Source organism: Microcaecilia unicolor, chromosome 2 (genome assembly GCF_901765095.1).
Source record: "Microcaecilia unicolor chromosome 2, aMicUni1.1, whole genome shotgun sequence".
NCBI lineage: Eukaryota > Metazoa > Chordata > Amphibia > Gymnophiona > Siphonopidae > Microcaecilia > Microcaecilia unicolor.
The window spans coordinates 314,527,576-314,545,900 of NC_044032.1; positions in this window are offsets into that span (position 1 = coordinate 314,527,576).

An 18,325-nucleotide genomic window follows, 5' to 3' on the forward strand; every position below is an offset into this window, starting at 1 on the left:
AGAAGCAGGAGTGTACCTACGCAAAGCATACGAATAGGGAGTACTCCTCTTCCCTCCAAAAAAACTCCTGGATGAGGAGGTAGTAGCAGAAGACGCCCGGCGGGAGAGAGAATCCATAGCATCATTATACTTCTTGATCTGGTCAACTAGAGCCTCTACTTTTTCACCAAAAATGTTATCCCCCCCAGCAAGGAACATCTGCCATCCGCTGCTGGACTGAATGATCCAGGTCAGAGACACACAGCCATGAGAGTCTGTGCATCACTATACCTTGGGCAGCGATCCTGGATGCTACATCAAAAGTGTCGAACGTACCCCTGGCCAGGAATTTTCTACACGCCTTCTGCTATCCGACCACCTGGCAAAAATGCTCGGCCTGCTCCAGAGGGAGTGCATCAATCAAGCTGGACAGTTGCCTCACTGCAAGTGGATTCTCGTGAAGAGCTGGTAAGTCTGGAAATCGGCAGCGAACATAATGGCCTGATATGTCTTCCAAAAGAGTCCAAGGTTCTAGATTCTCTGCCTGGGGGCGCCGAGGCATAGTCCCTAGTGCTCTTGGCTCTTTTGAGGGCGGAGTCCACCACCATGGAATTGTGAGGTAGCTGAGACCTCATCAAACCAGGTTCACCGTGGATCTGATATTGGGATTCAGCTTTTTTCGGAATCACGGGATTAGAAAGAGGGAACGACCAGTTTTGCATAAGGACTTCCTTCAGTACATTATGCAAAGGAGCCATTGCAGCCTCTCTAGGTGGAGAAGGGTAATCCAGGACCTCGAGCATCTCAGCCCTGGGCTCATCCTCAACCTCCATAGGGAAGGGAATAGCTGCAGCCATTTCCCGGACAAAGGCGGTTAAGGATAGACTCTCTGGTGGAGAAAGTCTCCTTTCTGGTGGAGGGGAAGGATCTGAGGGAATCCCATAGGACTCGTCAGAAGAAAAGTACCTGGGATCTTCCTCTTCCTCCCACGAACTCTCTCATCTTCGGTATCGGACAAGACATCCCTCAGAGCAGTCCGAAACTGAGCCTGCCTCGACGCCGAGGAGCGACGTCCTCGATGGCTGTGCCGAGAAGTCGACGCCCGCCTGGACTGCGGTGAATCTTCCTCCACCGACATAGAAGGGGAGTCGACCTGGGTGGCAGGTGGCACCGAGGTCGGGGACCTCACCACAGGCGAAGGTCCAGATGCCGCTGAAGCAGACGGTATGGAAGACACAAGCACCCCCGACACCGAAGCAGACTGGCGCAGCAATCCTTCCAGAAGCTCTGGATGCAGAGCCCTGATGCGCTCGTCGAGAGCCGCCGTCAGACAAGGCTGTGGGGTCAGTAAAGGAGCCGGTGGCAGAATCTGTCGAGGCTTGAGAGCAGGTACCGGGCTGCCAGAAGACCAACACATCGGCACCTCCTGAAAAGAGGGGGAGCGATCCTCTCGGCACCAATGCTTCTCAGGTGCCGATTCCCTCGACGCCCTGGAGCTCCCGGCACCGTGTGTCGAAGAAGAATGATGACGGTGCTTCTTCGCCTTTGTTCGATGTCCGTCATCGAGACTCCTCGGTACCAATGAGGAGGACATGGAATCCTCACACCTCCTCGGGGCCAGGTCCGACGAAGGTCGGTCCCGGGGGGCCTGCATAACAGGAGGCCTCGAGGCAGGTGGAGACCCACTTGATGCCTCACTGCTCCCAGCACGAATTGGTCTTTCAGCAGCCAAAACCTCCACACCGCTGACCTCGGTACCGATGTCGAAGGACCGGACTGAGCCCCATCAAGTTTTTCTCGTTGGGCTTTTCGAGACGCTTGGGTCCGTTTCTTCATACGAAGATACAGATTGCAAGCGGCTGGGCTATGGTCGGGCCCAAGGCACTGGATACACCAGGTGTGGGTATCAGTACCTGAGATGGTTCGGTTTAGGGTTACCATTTGTCCGGATTTCCCCGGACATGTCCTCTTTTTGAGGGCGCTGTCAGGAGTCCGGGCGGATTTCTTCGTTTGCTGGCTTTGTCCGGGTTTTCTCCGAGTCCTCCGCTCCTCCTCCTGACTTTCAGTCTCCTCCCCTCGTCCGACGTGCAGCGTCCATGCGTGATGACGTACCCGCCCCAGTCAGCTGATTAGTTGATCGATCTGCCCTCCCTCCGTCCTCCTGCACGCACGAGTCAACTAGTAGTGCCTGCTGCAGCCACGAGGTAAATTTGTTTTTTATCCGAGTCGTGTGGGTCTGGGTCGGACGGAGTCACTTTCTTGATGTAGCTGCTAGACTTCACTTAGTTGGCAGGCTGCCTGCCATGCAGTCGCGGTAGTGTGGTGGGGATTCGGGGAAGTAGAAGAAAACCGGAGATAGAAGTAGTTGTTCAAGTAGAAGAAAACTGGGGCCCGCCTGCGGGGGGGGGGGGGGGGGGGAGGGACCAGAATGGAACTGGCTGGGTAATTCAATTGGTATCTCTCTCCCCGTTGGTTAAAATAAATCCTCCTGTTCTCGATTTCATTTGGATTGGAACAAAGGTGCACAAATGTCCGGCAGCTTCTCTGTGCTATCTTTTTCAACTCTCCAGGGCTTCCTTACCATTCCTCTCCTCATCTATCTGTACAAGTGGTATCCTCCGTCCTATCACGCTGGCTGGGTTTTTTCTTTTTCTGTTAAACGTTTTATTGCCCAATGTTGTTTCCCTTAAAAGTGCCCCCCGGCCATGCGGAACTAATCATCTTGTTGTGGGTTGCAGGGTGACTTGTTATTCTGTGGCTCCAGCTTTTAAGTGCTGTCTAACTTGCCTGCCTGCAACGGGAGCGGAATATACAGAAAAAAAAGAATAGAAAGGCTACAAAGGTTTGTTTTAACTTCTCTCTTTCCTGAAGAGACAAGCGTGTTAACACTGTTTAGCAATGCTGAGGTAATAAAAAAAGAAAACCCCAGTTTTATTACATCCAGTAGTGCTGTAATCACTAACCAGCCTTGTGATCTAAAAAAAATGTGTATGTCGATGCTTGACCCTCTGATGTGGAAAGGAGGGGAAGGGGGTCATAATACAAATGGAATAAGAAGGCTCTCTGGATCTATTCTTTCAGTTAAAGCTGAAGATTCCTATCAAGTTTAAGGTGATAGTGAGTTATATGAACCTTTCCTCTGCTTTTGCTTGCTGGGTATAGTGGCAACACTGATATATGTAGGTTCCAGTGGACCAAACCATCAGGAACATAGGGTAGGTTTACATTTTAAACATAACTCTTGATAGTAATTAAAATAAAATTTAAACCTGCAGCTTCCATTAGCTATGGGCTTAAGATACAATATCTTTGTATTTTGTGTTTTGCATGTTTGACTGTGGTGAGTGATTCTTCTACAGCATAATTTCTGTTTAACAATCTGTGACAGTCCAGCATATTCTATTGTCCTAACTGCAGATGTGATGTATTGGTGTTCTAGATTCTGACATATTTGCAGTGTTGCTTTTTCATAGGTTGGATTGATGCTGTTTGAATTCTGGTAATGTTTTTAGGTATTATGTGCAAAGCAACTTAAAGTTATAAAATAGAATCAAATTAAAAATTATATTCCTTTATAATTTTTATGGTAGAGAGATGTCTGCAGAGGCCCAGCCCTTGTGTACTAGATTTGCAAACCAAAAATCTGGTAACCTTAAGGGAACGTAGAAGCGTGTAGGGGGGGGGGGGGGGGCGAGAGAGCTGGCAAAAGGTGGATGGTGGAGAATGCTTATTGATTGAAGTAGAGAAATTAAAGTAGGTGGGGTTCTGCCTGAGAGGGAGGAGATAGGGGGGGTGGGCCTCTATCATACCTCCACTCAGCTGTCTCTTTTCCAAGGTGAAGAGCCCTAGCCTCTTTATCCTTTCTTCATAGGAAGTCATCATGTTTGCCATTTTCGTCACTCTTCTCTATTCCTTTTCTAATTCCGTTATATAGTTTTTGAGGTATGGTGATCAGAATTGCACTCAGTATTCAAGGTGCAGTCGCACCATGGAGTGATATAAAAGCCATCATAATATTCTCATTTTGGTTTTTCATTCCTAAATTAGTTTAACAGACAATGGGGGGGGGGGGGGGGGGGGGAAGAAACTGGGAGACGTTTTGGATCTGGGAATGAGGTTGAGCTTGGGGGAGATATGCTGGATAAGAAGACAGGATGAAAGTGGAAGAGAGTGAACAGGGAGACAGTGGGAATCCTGGACATACAAGGAATAGATATTACGGTTTTCTTGGTTTGTGTTAAGTAGAGAGGTGTGGTAGCCGTGTTAGTCCACTCTTAAAGGTTATCAATAGAAATCAAACAAAATAAAACATGGAAAAGAAAATAAGATGATACCTTTTTTATTGGACATAACTTAATACATTTCTTGATTAGCTTTCGAAGGTTGCCCTTCTTCGTCAGATCGGAAATAAGCAAATGTGTTTGGTTTGTGTTTACAGAGTTTTCACTGCACTGACCACAGTCATCGAACATGAGCTACGAACTAGAAATGCCGAAACGAAACTGTTCATTTACTGATGTGATGAAAGCGAAATACCCATGTTTTCGTTCAGGTTGACATGACAGGGAAGCGGAATGCATAACATGTGGTGGTGGGACTTATATTTCTGTTGCGCATAAAGGTACACTTGATTTAGAGGCACATATCAGAACGTCGAAACATGTTAAGAGTGTTCGGGGAGAAAGCTCATCTATGAAACTTACAGATTTTTTCATAACACCATGTTCCAAAATTGATGATTCTGTTTCAGCTGTTGAAGGAACATTGGCGTTTCATGCAGTTAAACATCATCGTAGCTATAAATCTATGGACTGCAGTTGCAGGTTAGTAAAAACAGTATTACCTGACTCCAGCATTGCACGAAAAATATCATGTGCACGAACAAAAACCGAAGCAATTGTTAATAGTGTGCTGGCTCCGCATTCCGTTGATGTGGTTGTAAAAGCACTAAGCTGTGTACGCTTCTGTGGGGTTGCAACAGATGGTAGTAATCATGGATCTCAGAAGTTGTTTCCAATTCTTATTTACTACTTCGATTGGAAAAATGGTGGTTTACAGTCGAAACTCATTGATGTGCATAGCACTCCAGATGAAACTGCAGAAACAATTTCAACGTGCATTAAGAACACCTTGGACAGACATAGCTTATTTCAGAAGTGTATAGCCTTTGCAGGAGATAATTGTAATACTAATTTTGGAGGTGTTCAGCGTAGAGATACTGGCAAGAATGTGTTTGCTAATTTAAAGAAGATGAAAGGAAAAAGCAGTGGCAATGGTACATTAGTTGGAATTGGTTGTCCAGCACATGTTTTGAATAACTGCATTCAGCATGGCGCTGATACACTTGATGTTGATATTGAGTCAATAGTTTTAAAAATTTACAACTATTTCTCAATCTACACTGTTCGAACTGAACAGTTAAAAGAGTACTGTGAATTTGTTGAAGTGGAATATCGTCAGCTACTTTATCACTGCAAGACTCAATGGCTGTCTTTGTTTCCTAGCATCCATCGCATGTTGCAGATGTTTCCAGCCTTGAAGTCTTTCTTTTTGTCTCAAGAAATGCCACCTGTTGTGATTCGAAATTTCTTTGAAAATGATCTTAGTGAGATTTACCTTTGGCATATGCATTCGCTGATGAATGTGTTCCATTCACACATTGAAAAAATTGAACGTGAAAATAATTCGCTACTGGAGGTTATGAACTGCCTTAAATCTGTCCAGTCTGTTCTCACATGCCGAGCACAACAGAGTTTCATGTCACTAAAGGTGAAGGAGTTGTTAAAGAAGTTGCATCAAGATGGACAGGATGACCACTGTGAAGCATTTTGTTCACAAGTAGCCTCGCTGTACACCACATGTTTGCAATATTTGGAAATGTGGACCGTGCCACTGGAGTTCACTGTATTTTCATGGATGGCTTTCACTAAAATTCCAAGTTGGGATGAAGTTCTTGCAACTGTGGCATATCTCAAAGAAAAGGAAATAGGCATTGACGATAGCAAATGTTTTGATCAGTTCTGCAACTTGAAGAGATTTGTTGAGTCAAACCAAAATGAAGAGTTTGAAAAGTTATTGTCACATGAGAAATGGGTGAAGTACTTCAACAGTTGCAAGACTGAGGAATGTTTCTCAGAACTTCTTATCATTGCAGAGTTTTTCTTTGCGATTCCATCACATAATGCTAACACTGAACGAGTTTTTTCCTTAATGCAGAGCCAATGGACAAAGGAGAGAAACAAACTTCTGGTTGAATCTGTAAAGGGAATTCTCTTTGTACACCACAACTTTAAGCATATGACATGCAAAGACTTTCATATGTATATCAAGTGCCAACCAAAGTTGTTGCGGAATATCCGCTCTTCTGATAAGTATTCTAGAGCTCAGAATCAATCAAATTCAGATTCAGAAACTTTTGAAACATAGATTGTCTACTGCTGCTACAGTGTCATGAGAGAGGTTTGCACTGCATGTGGGTATCCTGGAAATCTGGCTGGGGAGCCTCCGGTACCACTGAATGCAAACTTTGCAAATCTCTTTCATGAATATTTATTGTGGGTATCCTGAAAACTTGACTGGCTGGAATGCGGGTGCCTCCAGGAGTATGGACCAGGTTTGGGAACCACTGCAATTCTCTGTTGTACGGTACACTCAATACAGCTGCTTGACAAATTTTTGCAGTTTTGCTGCTTTTATAGTTGTAAGAGGTTTTACACTAGATAGTTGGTCTACCTCCATTTTCTTGTGGGTTTTATTTGTCCCATTCCCGTGCAGGTCTCTGTTTTACACTTCATTTGTTCCTGTGCAATTGATATACTGCTGCATTCTTTTGAAGTCACTATTCCATGGTTGGTTAAATGGTGCCACAATTGTTATTTCTGTTTGGACTCATTGAATCCTGTGTTAAACATTACTGTTTGTTGTGCTTTTAGATGCCAATTAAAGCTGAACCCTTGTGTTTCAACGTTATTGGTCTACCTCCATTTTCTTGCGGGCACTATTCCATGGTTGGTTAAATGGTGCCACAATTGTTATTTCTGTTTGGACTCATTGAATCCTGTGTTAAACATTACTGTTTGTTGTGCTTTTAGATGCCAATTAAAGCTGAACCCTTGTGTTTCAACGTTATTGGTCTACCTCCATTTTCTTGCGGGCACTATTCCATGGTTGGTTAAATGGTGCCACAATTGTTATTTCTGTTTGGACTCATTGAATCCTGTGTTAAACATTACTGTTTGTTGTGCTTTTAGATGCCAATTAAAGCTGAACCCTTATGTTTCAACGTTATTGGTCTACCTCCATTTTCTTGTGGGCACTATTCCATGGTTGGTTAAATGGTGCCACAATTGTTATTTCTGTTTGGACTCATTGAATCCTGTGTTAAATATTACTGTTTGTTGTGCTTTTAGATGTCAATTAAAGCCAAACCCTTGTGTTTCAACGTTATTGGTCTACCTCCATTTTCTTGTGGGTTTTATTTGTCCATGCAAATGAGGGCAAACAGTTGTTCAAAAACTTGAAATCTGATATAAAATCGTGGCTCTCCCTGGTAGGGTTACCATGAGGCTCATTTTCAAAGCACATAGACTAACAAAGTTATGTATGTTATTATGGAACTTTATAAGTCTATGTGCTTTGAAAATGAGCACCCATATGTCCAGTTTTACCTGGACATGCCCTCTTGTTGAGAACACGGCCATGCATCCGGGTGGGTTGGGCAGGCTGGAGGGCAGACTGCTGGGCAGTCCTCAGGGTGTCCTATTCTCCCCTCCTCTCCTTTACCTTACTGTGGTGCCCTGGTGATCTAGCGATCTCTTCAGGGCAGAAAAGAGCCCCCTCTTTCCTGCCTGGCACACCTACAGACTGTCTTGCTCCCTGTGCCACTTCAAAATTGCTGCTAACAGTTCAAGCGGCAGCTTCGTGAGACTTCCATTGAAGTCTTGAATAGGGGGCGGGGCAAGGGTTGGTGCAAGGGGTGGGGCATGGGCGGGATAGGGGCGGGGAAGAGGTGTGCCAAGGGGCGGGGCATGTGTCCTCTTTTTTCTTAGGGCAAATATGGTAACCCTAGTTCGGTTGCACCGAGTACAATGTCTGAAGCCACATGGAAGGAAAAATGGCTTCGGCGAAATCAAAAGACGCGATTGTGCCTGATAAAAGAAAAAGGGCACAAAATAAGGGAATAACCCGACCGCACAGCCTAAAATCGAAAACTCGAAAACTCTTTCCTGGGCCTAAGAGGAGCGTAGAAAAAAACTACCTCACCTCAATGCGGAGAAAAGAAAACTGAGGAGGCACGCTCACGCGACAGGTGGGAAATTGGTCCACGCACACGCGCCAAAAGACTCTGGCAAAACTTTGTTTATATTTTGCTTGCAAAATGCCGATTACTGGACCAACGCGGACGTCGACCCACATGTGAGAACAAGCAGCCTGCTTCTCCTCGGAGAATATATAACATGCGATAAGTGGGTTTCATTACAGTTGTTTTTGGCATTCTAAAATTTTTTTGTTCTACTTAGTACATCATTATTTAAAAAATGGGTGTGCACATTCCCTTGCGCTAAGGATTCACCACAGTATTGCTACATCAGTATGTTATTGTTTTAAACTGAAATGGCTGCACGGCAAGTGCTTGCCGCATGGCCATTTCCTTTCCTTTTACCAGCTGCGTTAAAAGGGGGCCTCGGCGCAGGTGTAAAACACATGCCGACGGCAGTGCAGGTCTCCTTTGCCACAGCTTGCTAAAATGGGCCCTTAAACACGTATATATTTTAAAATAACAATCTGTAGTTATGATATCATTTTTATATGTTCTGATATAATTGTATCTTTTGTCAGACTACTATAATGTATATTTTAAAACTTATTTTTATCACCTGCACAGCACCCATTTTGGTATTTGTATTATATCATCGAAATACTACTACTACTAATCATTTCTATAGCACTACTAGATGTACGCAGAGGGGTCACAATCTAAGTTTTGTACCTGGGTCCTATTATTTCCTTTTTATTATATTTTTCACATATGGTTATTATTTATGTAATTTTATAGTTTGTATGTTGTGTTGTTTCTTGCAGAGATAATTTGTTTGACTCCTAAAGCAGGCGTATGTGGCGCCAAAACACAGAACTGCAATAAGTTGTTTTTATTGTCAATTTTTAATAAACCATCTGCTTTGGTCTACTCCCTTCTTCCTTTACATTCTATTGCTTGTGATTTGTTGTTAGGGGCACACTTCTGCTCTCCTTTTTTTTTTTTGCTTAGAAAATATAACACGACATTCAAGTAGGCAAGTGAACATTCAAATATGAATTATAGTAGCTTCAAATCCCTTCAGTAAAGAGGGTAATTTTATAACAGGGCAATGTTTATGCGTGTGTTCAATGCCCAGACATTTGCACTTGCTCTTGAACAGGTGCAGTGTCTGTGCCATCAATCTAGGCATGATTTCAGTAGGAATTGTGCTGGTATTTTATAGAGTCATGTGGAGGGGCATTTTCAAAATGACATCCAAGTCAGATCAGAGATGTCCAGCTCATAACATCCAAAATGGACGTCCGTCTCACATGTATTTTCCAACAGAAAATACCTCAGCATTTCCTGTTCGAAAATACATGAGATAGATATCTGTGTGCTGAGGACATTCAGCATGAGCAACCATTTTACAAACTGGAATGTCCAACATATGAATACCAAAATAGCAGGGACAAGTACATCTGTCTGGCAACATTCTTAGAACAATGGCCACACAGATATCCCTGCAGAGCAGAGGGGCAGCTTAGTGGTTAGTTCAGTGAATTGTAAACCAAGGGACCCAAGTTCAAATCCCATTTTAACTTTATTTTGTAATTGTGAGCCCGTCACTGGTTTAAACCACTGGGCTACTCATAATACCTGAAGCTATCATAGAGCCTAGTATCCCCTTTCAGGTTTAGGGGAGAGGGAGGAGGAGAGCAACCATTGGGGGATTAACATAATAACATAGTAGATGACGGCAGAGAAAGACCTGCACGGTCCATCCAGTCTGCCCAACAAGATAAACTCATATGTGCTGCTTTATGTGTATACCTGACCTTGATTTGTATCTGCCATTTTCAGGGCACAGACTGTAGAAGTCTGCCCAGCACTAGCCCTGCCTCCCAACCACTAGCCCCGCCTCCCACCGCCGGCTCTGCCACCCAATCTCCGCTAAGCTTCTGAGGATCCATTCCTTCTGAACAGGATTCCTTTATGTTTATCCCACGCATTTTTGAATTCCGTTACCGTTTTCATCTCCACCACCTCCCGTGGGAGGGCATTCCAAGTATCCACCACTCTCTCTGTGAAAAAATACTTCGTGACATTTTTCTTGAGTCTGCCCCCCTTGAATCTAATTTCATGTCCTCTAGTTCTACTGCCTTCCCATCTACGGAAAAGGTTAGTTTGCGGATTAATACCTTTCAAATATTTGAATGTCTGTATCATATCACCCCTGTTTCTCCTTTCTTCCAGGGTATACAAAGTTCAGGTCAGCAAGTCTCTCATCATACATCTTTGTAATGCAAATCCCATACCATTCTTGTAGCTTTTCTTTGCACTGCTTCAATTCTTTTTACATCCTTAGCAAGATACGGCCTCCAAAACTGAACACAATACTCCAGGTGGGGCCTCACCAATGACTTATACAGGGGCATTAAAACCTCTTTTCTTCTGCTGGTCACACCTTTCTCTATACAGCCTAGCAACCTTCTAGCTACAGACACCATCTTGTCACATTGTTTCGTCGCCTTCAGATCCTCAGATACTATCACCCCAAGATCCCTCTCCCCGTTTGTACATATCAGACTCTCACCGCCTAACACATACGTCCTCCCGTGGATTTCTACTCCCTAAGTGTATCACTTTGATTTCTTCGCATTGAATTTTAATTGCCAAACCTTAGACCATTCTTCTAGCTTCTGCAGATCCTTTTTCATGTTTTCCACTCCCTCCGGGGTGTCCACTTTGTTACAAATCTTAGTATCATCCGCAAAAAGGCAAACTTTACCTTCTAACCCTTCGGCAATGTCACTCACAAATATATTGAACAGAATCGGCCCCAGCACCGATCCCTGAGGCACTCCACTACTCACCTTTCCCTCATCCGAGCGAATTCCATTAACCACCACCCTCTGGTGTCTGTCCATCAACCAGTTCCTAATCTAGTTCACCACGTCGGGTCCTATCTTCAGCCTGTCAAGTTTATTCAAGAGCCTCCTGTGGGGAACCGTGTCAAAAGCTTTGCTGAAATCTAAGTAGATTACGTCTATAGCACGTCCATGATTCAATTCTCCAGTCACCCAGTCAAAGAATTCAATGAGATTCGTTTGGCATGATTTACCTTTGGTAAAACCATGTTGTCTTGGATCTTGCAACTTATTGGCTTCCAGGAAATTCACTATTACTACTACTACTTAGCATTTCTATAGCGCTACAAGGCGTAAGCAGCGCTGCACAAACATAGAAGAAAGACAGTCCCTGCTCAAAGAGCTTACAATCTAATAGACAAAAAATAAAGTAAGCAAATCAAATCAATTAATGTGTACAGGAAGGAGGAGAGGAGGGTAGGTGGAGGCGAGTGGCTACAAGTGGTTACGAGTCAAAAGCAATGTTAAAGAGGTGGGCTTTCAGTCTACATTTAAAGGTGGCCAAGGATGGGGCAAGATGTAGGGGCTCAAGAAGTTTATTCCAGGCGTATTTATCCATGGAGCGGAGTGCACGGGAAGGGGTGTAGGGAAGGACGGAAGGGGGGAAACAAAAAACAAAAACAAAAACAGGCACATGGCTACCTCAGAACCAAGAACAAATAAAACACAGCAAAGATGACAATGAAACAGTGTGCAGTCAGTAATGTTGCGAAAATGACAATGAAAGTGTGCATCAGAAATGTTGCAAAAACTTTTTATTCAAAACAAGGCACAACTTGACACAGGCCTGTCTGTGTTTCAGCCACCCTTGTGTATAAGATATAAAATATATACATACATATATATATATATATATATATATATATATATATATATATATATATATATATATATATATATATATATATTGGCAATTCCAAGTGAACCTTAAACACTTTAAAACAACAAGAATAGTGGAGTATATTTGTAAAGGATAAACCACAATTCTTATCATGTTTAATTGTATTTTGAAACAATAAACAGTAATATTAAAACTAAAACAGCATTAAACCAGATAAAACCCATATTTGTACAGTCAAAATGACATGCATCCAAACCATGAGGTAAAACAACAAAGAGAAAAGTATTAAAAAAAAAAAGTTAGAAAAAAAAAGTGTACTAAGAATCTTGTATTCACTTATTAAAGTACTAGTAAAGAGGTCACGTGACGCCATGGTGCAGGGCTGATGCTAGTGAGCGGAGCTCCATGCACATTCACCCTATAATCTGATAATTTGCCGACTCCATAAAGAAAAGCGGTGCAGCTGCGATTGTAAAGACCCGGGGAATTGACCGGCGATTGAAGGAAACGTGATCGAACAAAGAATGGTGGCGAAAACGGTCAGGAGAGAGCGAGATAAAACGAAGCTGGCTGATAACAAAATGGCCGACCATCGTGAGCTCGGAGAGCATAACGTGGGTTCGGCGTGGCTGACAGAGATCACCGCAGAGGTAACAGCAGCAGTTGAGGCAGCACTGGACAAGAAACTTCAACAATTATACGATCGGACGGAAGAAGCTCATGAGCGGTTAGACAGCATGAGTCTAGAGCTGGATGAGGGCCTGCAACGTATTTCGGACCTGGAGGAGACCGTAGAGGCAGAGAAAGAGAACTCAGTGCAACTGAAACGACGCATGCAGGATCTGGAAGCAAAGGTAGACGATTTAGAGAATCGTAGTAGGCGAAATAATTTGAGACTAGTTGGACTCCCTGAATCACTGCTGGATAAGGACATGCCGACCTTTTTGGAGGAATGGCTCCCACAGACACTACAACTAGCAGATAAACTGCAACATTTCTGCGAGGAGAGGGCCCATAGAGTGGGGCCTGCGCGGCAGACAGTGGCTAGACCAAGAGTGGTAATATTCAAGAGTCTCAACTTTCGCCATAAACAGCATATTTTGGATGCGATTCGCAGTGGCAATTCTCTTACCTATCAGGGAAAGCAGATTTTATGCTTTCAGGATTACTCTCAGCAGGTACAGATATTACAGAAGTCCTTCGCGCCTTTGTGTACAGACCTGTTTCATAAGAAGATAAAGTTTGCACTCTTGTATCCAGCTAAATTGCGGGTTACCATAAATGGAGTTACAAAAATTTTTGATAAGGTGGAAGCAGCTAAAGACTATATACAACAAAAAGAAACAGACCCAGCTAATTGAGGAAAGAGAGAAAGAACAATGGCTTCTGTGGAGGGCTGTTTGGGGCCCTCCGGATTACACGAAATGATTACGAGTTAAGTGTTTGGTTCAACCATGGATAAGAGAGACTCAGGATTGAAAGTTCAGGGGATCGTATAGATGAGGATTATTATGCTGCAGGTACTGGATTTTGGATTCTGAACTTAGATATGTGAGAGTAATGGCAGCGAGGATTTTGGCAAGATAATTGACTGCTTCCTGGAGGGCCCTCGAGTTGGAGAGCGGACTTCGAGAACATGCAGATGGCAGTTTGTGAGGGGAGGACGACATCAACTGAACAAAATATCAGAGGATCTCTCCTGTCACCTATAAGTGAGACTATAAAGACTGAAGTAGTGGATATGATGTATATGGATATATTTAGACAATATGTTGGGGAATAGAACGGGAAGGGGATGTTGAATAGTTTGTGTTGAAGGGTGAATGCAGGTGTTATATCGTGACTAGTTCTTGGAATGGGAAGGGAAGTTGGGGAAGGGGATGAGGGATCAGGGAAAGGGAGGGGGGGATGAGGAGGGGGGAGGGGAAGTATAGGGGAAGGGATACAGGCTACCAATTGAAATACATCAGTAAGAGAGTGCAAGTGAGAGAGAGGAAGGATGATGGGGAGTGGAAAAGAGCAGTGGGGGTGGTGCAGCTGGGACACCACTCCTGCTGGATATTAGTAGATGTACATCTGTTGAGTCAAGAGCGAGATGAGGTCACGTAATAGGACTTAAAGTATACTCTTGGAATGTGGGGGGCATATCGTCACCCATTAAAAGGAAGAAAATTCTCCATAGCCTTAAAAAGAAAAGTGCTGATATTGCGCTTCTCCAAGAAACACATCTAACAGCCCAGGAGCATAAGAAGCTCCAAACTTGGTGGGTGGGGACTATGCTAGAATCCCCGGCAGTGGGGAAAAAAGCGGGAGTGGTGATCCTATTTCATAAATCCCTCACAGTCGAAGTTGTCCAGACCCATACAGATGCAGATGGGAGATATATTATAGCACAGGTAAAGGTGAATGGCAGGTCTTGTCTAATCTGCAATGTTTATGCCCCAAATGTGTACAATAAACAATTTTATCATAATTTCTTAAGCAAGGTACAAAAGTCCAACATTCAGCAGAAGATAATTGGGGGGGACTTTAATGTGGTGGCGGACCCGAGTATGGACAGATCACACACTAAATCGGGAGGGGCAGTAGGAGATAATAAGGGTATATCTCTGCTATGTGGAGCACTGGGAATGGTAGATGCGTGGAGAGTGTTACACCCAACCACTAAAGACTATACTCACTACTCTAGAGCACACCATACACAATCAAGGATTGATTATCTATTGATAGATGAAGAGAGTTTCTCTGGTATTATCGAGGCAGATATTGACCCTACGATCATATCAGATCATGCGGCTATATATATAAAAATGAGGGATCAGACTCTACAAAGTAGACAGTTTAGATGGGCCTTTCCCATGGATCTGTATTATGATCAAGAATTCAGGACACATATTAGAGAGAAATGGAAAGAATATACCATGCATAACTCATCACATATACATACCCCGATATTATATTGGGAAGCAGGAAAGGCTGTCTTACGGGGAGAGATAATAGCGTATAGCGCTAGGAAGAAGAAACGGAGAGATCAAGCGATCATTAGAATGGGGAAACTACTAGTACGTCTCAGGAGGTCTTATGGACAACATTCCACAAGTCATACTAGGGAGCAACTGTTGGCTGCACAAGCCTCACTTAATGAGTTATTGCACCAAAGAGCAAGTAAATCAGCTGAATATTATAGATATCGATTATTTCAGTATGGCAATAAGCCAGGGAAAATGATGGCGGGATTAGTGAGGAGAGCGAGGGGACAGAGAAGAGTGCTGGCAGTGCGGGAGTCATCAGGGGGCTTGGTACACACGGATGCAGGGATACAGGCGGTGTTCCAAGATTATTATGCTAGGTTGTATGCCAAGAATGACGCAGATGATTTAGATCCAGATATGTATCTTGAGAATGTAGCACTGCCTAAGATATCAGAGCAGCAGCGGCAGGAGCTCAACAAACCGATAGAAATAGAAGAGGTCCATAGAGGAATCAGAGATAGTGCACTGCATAAAGCAGCGGGTCCGGATGGATTCCGGGCTGAGCTATATAAAATCTTAGTACAGGACATTGGGGACACATTAGTCAATGCATTTAATGATTCTGTGGCATTGGGGGAACTCCCGTCATCCTTGAGATTGGCAGATATAATGGTCTTTCTGAAACCTGAGAAGGATCCGACTTTACCAGATTCTTACAGACCGATATCACTCATCAGTTATGAGGCAAAGCTGATGGCTAAGATCTTAGCTGTGAGATTGGCTGGGGTGCTGCCTGGGATTGTGGCCTCTCCTCAAGTGGGATTTATTCAAGGGAGACAGAGTGTGAAGAATATTAGGATGATATTAGCTACGATGGAGCGAGTGCGTAGGGAAGGAGGAGACTCGCTATTGATCAGTTTCGACGCCCAGAAGGCGTTCGATAGGGTTGAGTGGGAATTTCTTTTTGCAACGCTGCGGGCTTATGGGTTTGAGGGGTACTTTACACAAGCAATATCTATATTATACAAAAACCCAGCGGCCAGAGTGCTGGTTAATGGCTCGTACTCTGAAAGCTTTCCGGTAAATAGGGGTACTAGGCAGGGGTGCCCTTTGTCTCCACTGCTCTTCGCCATAACATTGGACCCTTTAGTGTGTGACATATTGGGGAATCCCGAGATTGAAGGGATAAAATTGGGAAACCGAGAATTTAAAATCTCAGCCTTTGCGGATGATATCCTGGTTCATCTGGATAGACCAGAGAGGTCGTTACCAGTACTGATGGAGGTATTTGCAGAATACGGTACATTCTCGGGATTTAAATTTAATATGCAAAAATCTGAGGGATTGCCTATGACTGATAAAGTAAGAGAGCAGTGGAAGGGTGAATTTCCATTGCGATGGTCGGCAAGGGAGTTTAGATATCTAGGCATTGTGTTAACTGGGGACTTGAATAGATTATATAGATGAAATGTAGATGAGCTCCTTCAGCATACGAGATATCAGTTGGCCAGATGGGAGGGATTGCCCTTGACGGTGAGCGGGAGAGTAGGTCTCTTCGCAATGGTACTTTTCCCGAGATGGCTTTATGTGCTAAGACAGTTGCCGATTCTGGTACAGACGAAAGATCTTAAGAAACTTAATGGAATGTTGTCCAGGTTTTGCTGGGGTGGGAAGAAGGCAAAACTCAAAATGGAATTTATGCATGGAAGAGGGGAGGAGGGAGGCTTAGGGATGCCTGATATAAGACAATATAATTGGGCATGTTTGACGAGACACCTAGCAGACTGGATATTGGAAACAGAAGAGTATACGGATTGGAAGACTGAGTATGAAATATTCAGGCCCTACCATCCATATTATTTGTTACATCTTAAGGGTAAAAACCTGCCTAAGAGTTGGAGGCAACATATTTTATTACACCCGATGCGTAGTATGTGGCAATATATATTAAAGCAATTGAATAAGAATCCACATTGTACTGACCAGTGGGGAATGCAGATTTTGGTCCGGGGAATATGCAAAAGAGGGTTGCTAACTGGGTACAGGAGGGGGTGATCTTGGTGGCGGATGTTGTGCAGGACCCAGGGAAGGTTATCTCAAGAGAGACTCTGGAGGGTATGGTGGGTGCAAAGAATGTGACATGGTATGAATATCATCAGCTACATTATGCAATTAAGTAGAAGCAAGTGTGATAGAGGAATTTATGACTTATTGGTGAACTTATTTTTGCCACAAGGTAGGGAACAGACTTCGGTTTCCATACTTTATAAACAGTTAAGAATGATTGCTCCACCCCGAAGTTATGAGGTAGTGGCTCAGAAATGGTCTATTGACATGCAAGTGGAGATAAGAAGTGGGGACATAGTTAAATACCTGAAGGAGATAACACATAAAGTAACCAGTGCTCGGCATCGAGAGATACAATTTAGAATCATATTGAGAGCATATTTTTCCCCAGTGCAGGCCTATTATGCTGGAAGAATACAGGAGCCAAACTGTAGTAAATGCAACTTTCAGAGAGCTTCTGTATTTCACATGCTATGGGAATGTCCAGTAATTAGGCAGTTTTGGGGTAAAATCATGGAATATTGTGAAATATTGCTAAAAAGGAAGATACGTCTGCCACCCAAGAATATGGTGTTGGGACTGGATGAGAGTGGGCTAGTTATTCGGCAGGGGGAGCGACTCTTAATATATAAGGCTTTAATCATTGGGAAACAATGTATATTGCAATATTGGACTCAGGAAACAGGGCCATCTTATTGGATGTGGAGGAATATGCTTCACTCATTGGTGATGATGGAGGCATATAGAGCGAGTCGTGGTCCTAGAAGTAGGCAACGATTCTGGGAGGTATGGGAACCATATGTGCAGGCCCTGTCTAGCAGAGCTCGTAGCTTACTGATGAATACTCCTACGTTGTAGTCTGGGGATTTGGGAAGGGGGGGGGGGGGGAAGGGGGTATAAGATCATTATTTGGGGGGGATTATAAGGAATGGGAGGGGGGAGGGGGGGAAGAGAGCTCCAAGTTGGAACGATCTGTGTAAGGTGGCTAATTGTATGGGTGAGACCAGCCTTTATTGAAGTATTGATGTATACGTGTTAACTATATATGAGTGTTATTTTCAGTGGGCCAAAGGAAAGGAATTGTTAATACTCGGAGAGGGGGGGGGAGGAAATTAAAAGGTATTGACGTTATGGAACTAGTTAAAGATTGTTATGGTATTATGATGACAATGTATATGTGCCTTCGTATTGGCTGTATTATTATGATCGTCAATAAAATAGATTTCAAATAAATAAAGTACTAGTAAAAAAGGCCAGTTTCTGACACAAATGAAATGGGTGCTAGCAAGGTTTTCCA